The sequence below is a fragment of the Monodelphis domestica genome, chromosome 7 (assembly GCF_027887165.1).
Source record: "Monodelphis domestica isolate mMonDom1 chromosome 7, mMonDom1.pri, whole genome shotgun sequence".
Classification (NCBI taxonomy): Eukaryota; Metazoa; Chordata; class Mammalia; order Didelphimorphia; family Didelphidae; genus Monodelphis; species Monodelphis domestica.
The window spans coordinates 201,436,026-201,446,997 of record NC_077233.1 but is presented as its reverse complement, the minus strand read 5'-3'; positions in this window follow the sequence as shown (position 1 = coordinate 201,446,997).

Here is a 10,972-nt window from a genome sequence, read left to right as displayed (position 1 = left end):
GGCAAGAGAGGGAAAAGTATCTAGGACAAAAGGCAGAAAGCTTCTAAAGCAGCGGTTCTCAAACTTTGCCACAATATTGATGGAACCTTTCAGTTGAAACAAAATGTTGGTATAACTCTCTAGTTAAGTTCTCTGAAATTAGTATTTTAATGCCTTTTAACAAACAACACAGGGTTCATAAAAACATTCACAATTCAGGTATTTCAGCACTCTTTGCAGCACAATTTGAGAAACATTACTCTTATGTTTAGTTAAGCAGCATGATAACTAGAGAAGTGGGACAATTATCAGGTTGATTTTTTCTACTGTCAATCCTTGCTATTAGTTAGGAAGCTTAGAAAAGAAAAACTGGTTTGTTGCCTAGTGTTTCTTTCCCCTTGATTGATATGAAATTTCAGCTATTTTAAGTATCTGTCACTTGAGGATGGACTAATCAATCGCACCCCCAAACAAGAACTCTTTCCAGAAAATAGGTCTAAGAATACATTGGGGGAGAAAAATCACTTTTTATAGGCTTTATTCATTTTTTGCCTGTAAGATTTGAGAAAGAAAACTTTGCCTATAAGGTAGTTCAAGTCGATTTGGGCCATAATTTTAAAATGTCCTGAGCTATTATAGAAAATATTTTTTGGTAAAAATGTATAATGTCATAGCAATAAAATGCCCCCACTGTTTCAAACAAGTATTTTTTTAATAATACATAAACTCTGTAAAAGACTGTGCTATATGCATCATCCTTTGGGGACTTCTTTGTTTATTTTGATTGGGCAGGATCATATTTTGTTAGCTTATATTTGAAACTATGCCTTTGATTTATGAAAAATGTGCAGTTGAAAACAGTGATTTCTGTAATGCATCACTATTGAAAAAAACACTTAAGAAATGGTTTGCAATGCCATGATACAATGGATTTTGTTTTGTCTTGTTTTTTATTTTAATTAGGAAAGGGTCTGTATGTGCATCTTCTTTTATATAGATTGTTAAATGTGAGCTCTAAAATAATTGAGTTCTTGGCAGTTGTGTAAATGTACAAATGCATGTTAAATTGGGAAGTAAAATTATAAGATGTATGAAAGAATGATGAATCAAGAACAGGTATTCTAAGAAGTTTCCTGTATGATGTAAGAATGGAGATTTTGTTCTCTCACCAATGATTCAGTTTTTTTAAATGAATACCTGGAACTACAAATTGTTACTACTTTAAATGTAATCATGAAACTGGGTTTACTAAGTTTACATGATTACGAATTATATTTATACAGTACTAGAAACAGCTAGGTGGTACAGTAGATAGAGTGTCATGTCTGGAATCATAAAGACATGAGTTCAATTATCACCTTGAGCACTTAATAGTTGTGCAATCCTGAGCAAGTCACTTTACCTCTGTCTGCATCAGTATCTTCAAGTATAAAATTGGGAATAATAATAGCACAAAATTCCCTGGGTTATTGCAAGAATCAGATGAAAAAATATTTATAACAAAATTAGCACAGTTCCAGGCACGCAATAACTACTTTTAAAATGTTTGCTTAAAAATAGAAAATAAATAATTATTTCCTCCCTACTATAAAGTCTGCAAAATGCTTTACATATTTTATCTCATTTGACCCCGAAAACAGCCCTAGGAGGGAAATGCTACATGTATTTCTCCCACTTTACAGTTGGGGAAACTGAGTCTAAGAAAAGGTAAATGAGTTGTTCTAGAATACTTGTTTGCAGCAGGATTTGAATGCAGGTCTTCCTGATCCTGGTCTAGTATTCTATCTGTCAAGACTCACTGCCTCATTGTTTTCACCAGTCATCTTTCAGTTAACCATTAATATAGGGGCAGGTAAGTAGCACATAGTGCCAAGCCTTGAGTCTGGAAGACCTGAATTCAGATTTGGCCTCAGACACTAACTACCCTTGTGAGCTTGGGCAAGTTAACTTAACCCCAATTGTCTAACCCATTCAGCCTTGGAATTGATTCAAATATCATATGATAAGCTGCCTAAGTGATTCTGGGAAATCACTTAATTTTCCTGGCCTTGGTTCCTCCAATCTCTTAGCTGAGGATATTGAACTAGCGAGTCTCTGAAATCCCTTTTAGCTTTTCATCCCTGATCCTTGATCTGCTAATACTTCAAACATTCATGTTTTTATTGGGCTGGACACTTCTAGAAACTTAGATCAAAACCCAATCTTTTGTGTCTTAATAAACAATCTTCAGAGGACAGCTAGGTGGCTCAGTGGATTAAAAGTCAGTCTGGGAGAAGGGAGGTCCTAGGTTCAAGTATGATCTTAGAGACTTCCAGATGTGTGACCCTGGGCAAGTCACTTGTAATGCCCATTCTCTAGCTCTTAAAACTATTCTGCCTTAGAACCAATACTCAGTATTAATTCTAAAGTGAGAGATAAGGGTTTAAAAAGAAAAAAAATAAATAAACATTCTTCAGAGTTTCTGTGGGTGAAATCAAGAATAAGGATAGCACTACCAGCAGCAGTAACAATAGCAAAAACATCACTTTGTGGCCAAATTCTGCTGACAAGCCTCCTAAGAATTTGCTATGCTAGTCTTTGAATAGAAAACATTAACAATTCTTTTTGTAACTTTTCCATATTGGCAGGATGTGCCAGAATTTGTGTTCTGTTAGTATACCCTATAATACCCAGAATTGCCTCCAGCTGGAAAGGAACATTTCGTTGTCAATATATATCATCAGTGAATTTCAAATGTATGAAAATTTACCAAAATAATAACATTAATAATAATATATTTAAAGATCCAAATCCTGGGACCAATACATAAATGGAATAGTCCCCTCTTAATTGCAATGTACCTACTAGAGGCAGGTACACTAGGCTAGAAATTTTGGAGCCTGAGATTTGAGTGCTTGACCTCTCTGAGTTTTAATGGGGATCTAAATAAAATGAGGAAACTGTACAAGATGATAGCTCAGACCCCTTCAAACTCTAACAGGCTATGATTCTAGATTTTCATTTCAAGCATCCATGTTTGGGTAACTGAACAAAGGAAAGAATGACTGGTGATTTTCAAAAATGTGTTTGCCAGATTTGTATTTGCCCCTCTCACCACTCATAACTTGTGGCTGCTAAGAATTTTAAAACAGCAATTCTGCCACTGATGTATAAATAATATCTCCCTTCTCCATGTAGTGATGTACATAGGGGAAATGACAAAAAAATATAAAACAAACAAAAATGCTCCTTACTCTTTCTTAAGCAAATGTACCAATCACTTTCTATTATGACTATCATTATTATTGTTGCTGTTATGAGAACATGGGCATAAAAATCTCTAAATGGGTTATACATTTGGATTCAAATTGTATTAGAAAATCTGGAAGCATATAATACTTTAAACATAAAATAAAAAGGCACTGATATTTTTAAGTAACCAGATATAATTGCAAGATAAAGTAGCACCATTTTAAAGTGAAACTCCCACTTTTAAAGGAGGAAAAAGACCCATTTATTATCCTGGTGATAGTCTATTAGCACATTTTAAAACAACAAAAATAAGAGATACATAGGCAGAAAAGAATGGAAACATAATTGATGCCAATATATATATATATATATATATATATATATATATATATATATATATATATATATATATACTTAGAGACTAATTGTGGCCTCTATGTGTTGTTTGACTGAAATGTTAGGTAACATCTTCAGGAGAGTGATTCATTCCTCTTCTGGCCTCTGAATGATGATGACTCAACTTTAATTCCACCCACTAAAAAAAAGAAAGTCTATAATAACTGCTTTTAACAGAATGGCCCATAGCCTTTTCCTTTCTAGTACTTCTGTGTATTCCATATACAAAAATCTGATAATGTTGATAATTGCATAGTAGTTCACTGATAATGATTGAGCAAAAATCTATAATGAAGAGAAACTTTAAAAAATGCAGGCAAGAGATTTGTCAAAAGTCAAAATGTACCCTGTCAATTATTCCAAACAATCCTTTCTCTTTCAGTTAAGTACTTAAGATTATTCTAGGACTACTTCCAAGGAAGCTGTTTATTATTCAGATATTTCTATATTGCTTCAATTATTCCAATAATACAAAGAGATGGAGACACAAAGATCCTACTGTCAGAAAGGTCAGATTAAATGACTCAATCTAGTAAACATAGATAGGGAAATAGGCCAAGTTCAGAAGATTAAAGCCCATTTAAAAAAAATAGAATTTTTTGAAGAATATTAAGAAGACAGGAACTTGGGTGGAGCTATTTGGCTCAGTGGATCAAGAGCCAGGCCCAGGCCAGGAAAAGAGAGGTCCTGGGTTCAAATCTTTCTTCAGATACATCCTAGCTGTGTGGCCCTGGGCAAGTCACTTAGTTCTCTTTGCCTAGCTAATAGACAATATTGATTCTAAGATGGAAAGTAAGGGGAGGAAGAACAAGAAGAGGGAAAGGAGGAGGAGAAGGAATTTAGGACAAATTGAATTTAGTGGCAAAAAATTAAAAGAATATGACCTGGGACTAAAGTGCAGTATAATATTTAGAACACAGTTCCATTTACCTGCTAGCACTGCTGGACAGAGTATTCTTGCTTAATTGGGGATAATACATTATTAAAGGAAACCATTTCAAGTTGCTATGAAACAGAGGTCAGAACTCTGATTAATGTATTTTTAGTAGCACTCAGCAGTGTGCCCAGAGCATGTTCCCCCACTCTAGAACTCTTACATCAATTTATTAATATGAATATACTAGAAAGCTAAAAATATGTTTGGTCAACTCTCCCACATTTCCATCCTTGAGTTACTTTAAAATTTTGGGGTGAATATCATGTGATCCTAAGTGCTTCATATAAAATTCTGCAAATGTTATTAACAACAGTTGAGTTGGCTAAAGAAGATAAAGTTTGGCCTACTACTTAACTGGAAACAAAAACCTTAAACAAATTAATATCTGTCTTAGTGACATCTCTAAAGTAGAAAGTCAAGGGCTATTAAAATGGGGTGAAATGACTTGTACAGGGTCACACAGCTAGGAAGTGGTTAAGGCCACATTTGAATCCAGGTCCTCCCCAATCCAGGTCTGTTGCTCTATCCACATTGCCCAATAGCTGATCTTTGGACTCAAAATTCAGAAGTGTCTTCATACATGACTACAAATCAAATTGTTAATGGGTTAACCAGCTGACATTATGAGTGTTCCTTCTTCCCTGTACACTCTTACTGTTTTGGAGCTCTACTTTCTTATTTTGTTTTACTGAACTATGGGATTAGTGGGGATAATTGTTATATGTGTGATCAGATCACATTTGGCCATTTCTTAAAATGGAGTATACTATTAGAACAGCAATAATTCAGATTCCAATGGTATCTCTGTACTTAAGTCTTGTGTTACTTAGGATCAGTCACCCAACCCTCTTGGTGATTCATAAAAGACACTTCCCAACAGAGGGATGATGTGAAGATTAAGATAATATTTCAGAAAGCCTTTGTTATTCTTGATTGGGGCATCCATTTTCTGCTATAGATAAACCAAAGAACAAAAGAAAATAAAATCACATCATGGTCACTTCCTTTGTTAGTCATTATGATTAATTTCAGTCTAAATCCTTCCTTTAAAAAGATGTCACTAAAGAAAAGGTAAGGTGTGACCTGATGTTTTCACTCTGGTCATACTAGACCTTCCAAGTTCAGTAAGAAAATCATTTATATAGAAACCTTGTGAAATGTCATGCTTTATAATTATACCTTCAAGGACTTTTTTGTCTGTTTGTTTTTGATATAAATTATTCTCCTATAACAGTTTCTTATTCTTGGCACCTAATTAGTTTCTTCATGTTCTGGCTAAAACACAATAAACATTTTCTTTATGGCATATACAATGAAATATTTTCCTTGGGATAGGACACTGAAAAGACCATTTAGAGATCATCTGGACCAATATCTCATTTTGGGGGATGAGAAAACACAATCCTGTTAGGTCACATATATTATAAGTGGTAGGAAGACTAGGATTTGAATCCAGGATATCTAATTATAAATCCAATCTCCTTTATACAGTAATAAGAAACCTTAACCTATATTGTCTGTGTATGAATTTCTTTTGCAGTCTGATTAAATCTTTGGACCCATTCTTACAATAATGTTTTTAAATGCCTAAATTAAAATACAAAGCCTATCAAAGGAGACCAATTATTTTGAGTTATCAAAATATTTCAAAAAAAGAAACTCAAGGGTCCAGGATAATGATTCCTATACTATACTATACTATACTATACTATACTATACTATACTATACTATACTATACTATACTATACTATACTCTACTCTACTCTACTCTACTATACTATACTATACTATACTATACTATACTATACTATACTATACTATACTAGACCATTTCATTAATAAATTCAATAAATGAAACAGTGAGGGGGATAGATATGTTAAGCATTTGCTTAAGCCAAGCATTGTGCTGAGCTCTGCAAATAAAAATACAAAAGCATAGACCATTCCTGCCCTCAAAGACATAACACTGAAATGAAGGAAAACACACATACACACATACACAGGAGAATGGTAGATAAGAAGGGGTAATTTGGACTGGAAAATTATAGGGATAGTGAGTGAATCCATACAAGAACAGATCGATATATTTCATCTAGGAATAAAGGCAGAGCTGATTCAATTATAGTTCCAATACTGTAGGAAAAGGTATAAAATTATACTACATTGCATATAGATGCAAGGCATACAAAGACAAAAAAGAGACTGTATTGCCTTGAAAGGAACATATTTTCTGTTTAAAAAAAAAAACTTCAAAGACAAATAAATATGAAGAGATTCAGAGAGGAAAAGAGGAGTAACAAGATAAAGGACCATTAAAAGATTTTCAGAGGAAAGGTGCTTGCAATGAGCTAGAAAGGAAGATAAGATTCTGAGGCAGAAATGAGCAGGGAGTATGATCAGTTCAGTTAATTGCAGGCTAGATACTAAGGATATGAAGGCATAATTAAAAACATTTTTTCAAGGAACCCACAGTTTAGTAATATAGCATAGCCAGTATTTAGAACGAGGCAAGGAAATAGTATGCTGAATTTAAGGAACAACTAGTTGATTTTAGCTGGAATGTAGAATTGCCATGAGTCAGAACCAGATTGGATATTAGAAGAGGGGAGGGAGAGAAGTAATTCAAATTGATTCAGTTAAAAATAAACTATGTTGACTGGGGCAGGGCACAAGTGTCTGAAACAGAAAGAGGAAAATTTGGAGAACAGGCAATGTTAGGAGACAAACAATGCATTGCCTTTAGGACATGTTTTCTAAGAGATTCTGATGGGACATCTACATAGAGCTCTTCAAAAGTGAATGAGTGATTTGACACAAGTTCAAGATTAGGAAGGAAGGAAGGAAGGAAGGAAGGAAGGAAGGAAGGAAGGAAGGAAGGAAGGAAGGAAGGAAGGAAGGAAGGAAGGAAAGAAGGAAGGAAGGAAGGAAGGAAGGAAGGAAGGAAGGAAGGAAGGAAGGAAGGAAGGAAGGAAGGAAGGAAGGAAGGAAGGAAGGAAGGAAGGAAGGAAGGAAGGAAGGAAAAAACATTTATTAGAATTAGTAGAATTCCAGTTGAAGTCTAAGGAAATCCCCAAAACAATGCAGTTAGTAACAGCCCATTTGATAGCTTAGAGTGTTAACAATCCTATGACCCTTCATAGACTTTTCTTTCTATTTGAAACAGGATCCTGTTGCCTGGTTAAGGTCTTGCATTTTTAAGAGGATTGTGGCAGGTGCCTGCATTATCCACATTTCAGTTTGATTTCCATCTGGGTGAACAAGAAGTCAGCTGCCCTGAGCTGTGGATTGTTTACTATGGACACAGGTAAATTTACTTAAAGTACTCTATGCCTGAAAGGGATAAAAGATTAGTTCAGGGGCAGAAAGAGAATATGTAAAAACATCCTGGGATTGGAAAGATGGGCTATACAAATATTGTAGAAAGCATTTGATATTTGCAATATGGAAATTAAATGCAGAACGAGAGAACAATCTGATGGACTCTGCCAAGGGAAAAGTTTTACCCCATTTCCTCTCAACTATAAGGTTTAGCTTGCTACATTTATATATGGATACACTATACTGAATTAAATGTAGCTATGGGGCATTTGTTACTTTTAAAGTCTTTATAGAAAAGATGCCTTAAATACAAGGATGGGAGAAAAGGCTTAAATATAGATACTACAACAGAAGGAAATAGATTGAGTAAGGAAACAAGTTTCCATTTTGTGAGCTGAGTTTGCGCAAGAATAACAGAAGTTCAAGAAGTCTGACTTTGGTTTGGTGACTCATGGCTTTGTCATTTTCAGGGGGAGAGGAGAAGGAGAATATCTGAATCATTTTGACTAGAACTGAATAATGGGAGTATCTTTAAAAAAGACTCTGTTCTTAGGGTAACATCTCTTTGCTGGAGTGAGAGAAGGGAAAGGAAGGGAAAGGGGTGAGGGGAGGAACCCCTCCTTTCCACCTTTTTATGTTTTAAAATTTTAACCAGTAGTAAATCCAGATAGAAAACTGAAATTCAATCTTAAGTCTGCAGGACACAGGGCTAAGTTTTATTAGCTTTTAAAATGAATCATTTTGTGGAAGGAAGTAATACTACATTTCCCATGGGAACACCCATATAATTACTTAAATGACCATGTGAGTTTAAGAATTTGCGAAGTTCTTAGGAGTTTAAAGTATATATTTTTTCTTTTTTTTAAATAATATTTTATTTGATCATTTCCAAGCATTATTGATTAAAGACAAAGATCATTTTCTTTTCCTCCCCACACACCCCCCATAGCTGACTCATGATTCCACTGGGTATCATGTGTTCTTGATTTAAACCCATTGTCATGTTGTTAGTATTTGCATTACAGTGTTCCTTTAGAGTCTCTCCTCTGTCATGTCCCCTCAACCTCTGTAGTTGGGCAGTTGCTTTTCCTCGGTGTTTCTAATCCCACAGTTTGTCCTCTGCTTATGAATAGTGTTTTTTCTCCTAGATCCCTGCAGTTCAGGGACATTACACCGCTACTAATGGAGAAGTCCATTACATTCAATTATACCACAGTGTATTAGTCTCTGTGTACAATGTTCTCCTGGTTCTGCTCCTTTCGCTCTACATCACTTCCTGGAGGTCGTTCCAGTCTCCATGGAATTCCTCCACTTTATTATTCCTTTTTGCACAATAGTATTCCATCACCAACATATACCACAATTTGCTCAGCCATTCCCCAATTGATGGGCATCCCCTCGTTTTCCAGTTTTTGGCCACCACAAAGAGCACAGCTATGAATATTTTTGTACAAGTCTTTTTGTCCATTATCTCTTTGGGATACAAATCCAGCAGTGCTATGGCTGGATCAAAGGGTAGAAATTCTTTTATCGTCCTTTAGGCATAGTTCCAAATTGCCTTCCAGAATGGTTGGATCAGTTCACAACTCCACCAGCAATAAATTAATGTCCCTACTATGCCACATCCCCTCCAGCATTCATTACTTTCCTTTGCTATCATGTTAGCCAATCTGCTAGGTGTGAGGTGATACCTCAGAGTTGTTTTGATTTGCATCTCTCTGATTATAAGAGATTTAGAACATTTCTTCATGTGCTTATTAATAGTTTTGATTTCTTTATCTGAAAACTGCCTATCCATGTCCCTTGCCCATTTATCAATTGGAGAATGGCTTTGATTTTTGTACAATAAATTTAGCTCTTTATAAATTTGAGTAATTAAACCTTTGTCAGAAGTTTTTATGAAAATTTTTTCCCAATTTGTTGTTTCCCTTCTGATTTTAGTTAAATTGGTTTTGCTTGTACAAAAGCATTTTAATTTGATGTAGTCAAAATTATTTATTTTACATTTTGTGACTCTATGTCTTGCTTGGTTTTAAAGTCTTTCCCCTCCCAAAGGTCTAACATGTCTATTATTCTGTGTTTACCCAATTTACTTATGGTTTCCTTCTTTATGTTTAAGTCATTCACCCATTTTGAATTTATCTTGGTGTAGGGTGTGAGGTGTTGATCAATTCTTAATCTCTCCCACACTGTTTTCCAATTTTCCCAGCAGTTTTTATCGAATAGTGGATTTTTATCCCAAAAGCTGGGATCTTTGGGTTTATTGTATACTGTCTTGCTGAGGTCTCTTGCCCCCAGTCTATTCGACTGATCCTCCTTTCTGTCTCTTATCCAGTACGAAATTGTTTTGATGACTGCTGCTTTGTAATATAGTTTAAAGTCTGGGACTGCAAGGCCCCATTATTTGTGTTTTTTTTTCCATTATTTCCCTGGATATCCTTGAACTTTTGTTATTCCAAATGAACTTTGTTATGTTTTTTTTCTAAATCAGTAAAGAAATATTTTGGGATTTCCATGGGTATGGCACTAAATAGATAAATAAGTTTGGGTAGGATGGTCATTTTTATTATATTAGCTCATCCTATCCATGAACAGTTAATGTTTTTCCAATTGTTCAAGTCTAGTTTTAGTTGTGTGGAGAGTGTTTTGTAGTTGTGTTCATATAGTTCCTGTGTTTGTCTCGGGAGATAGATTCCTAGGTGTTTTATTTTGTCTAAGGTGATTTTGAATGGGATTTCTCTTTCTCGTTTTTGCTGCTGAACTGTGTTGGAGATATATAGAAAAGCTGATGACTTATGTGGGTTTATTTTGTGTCCTGCAACTTTGCTAAAGTTGGTGATTATTTCAATTAGCTTTTTGGTTGAATCTCTAGGATTCTTTAAGTAGACCATCATATCATCTGCAAAGAGTGATAGGTTGGTCTCCTCGTTGCCTATTTTGATGCCTTCAATTTCTTTTTCTTCTCTAATTGCTACTGCTATTGTTTCTAGTACAATGTCAAATAGTAGAGGTGATAATGGGTATCCTTGTTTCACTCCTGATCTTATTGGGAATGCATCTACTTTATCCCCATTGCAGATGATATTAGCTGATGGTTGTAGATATATACT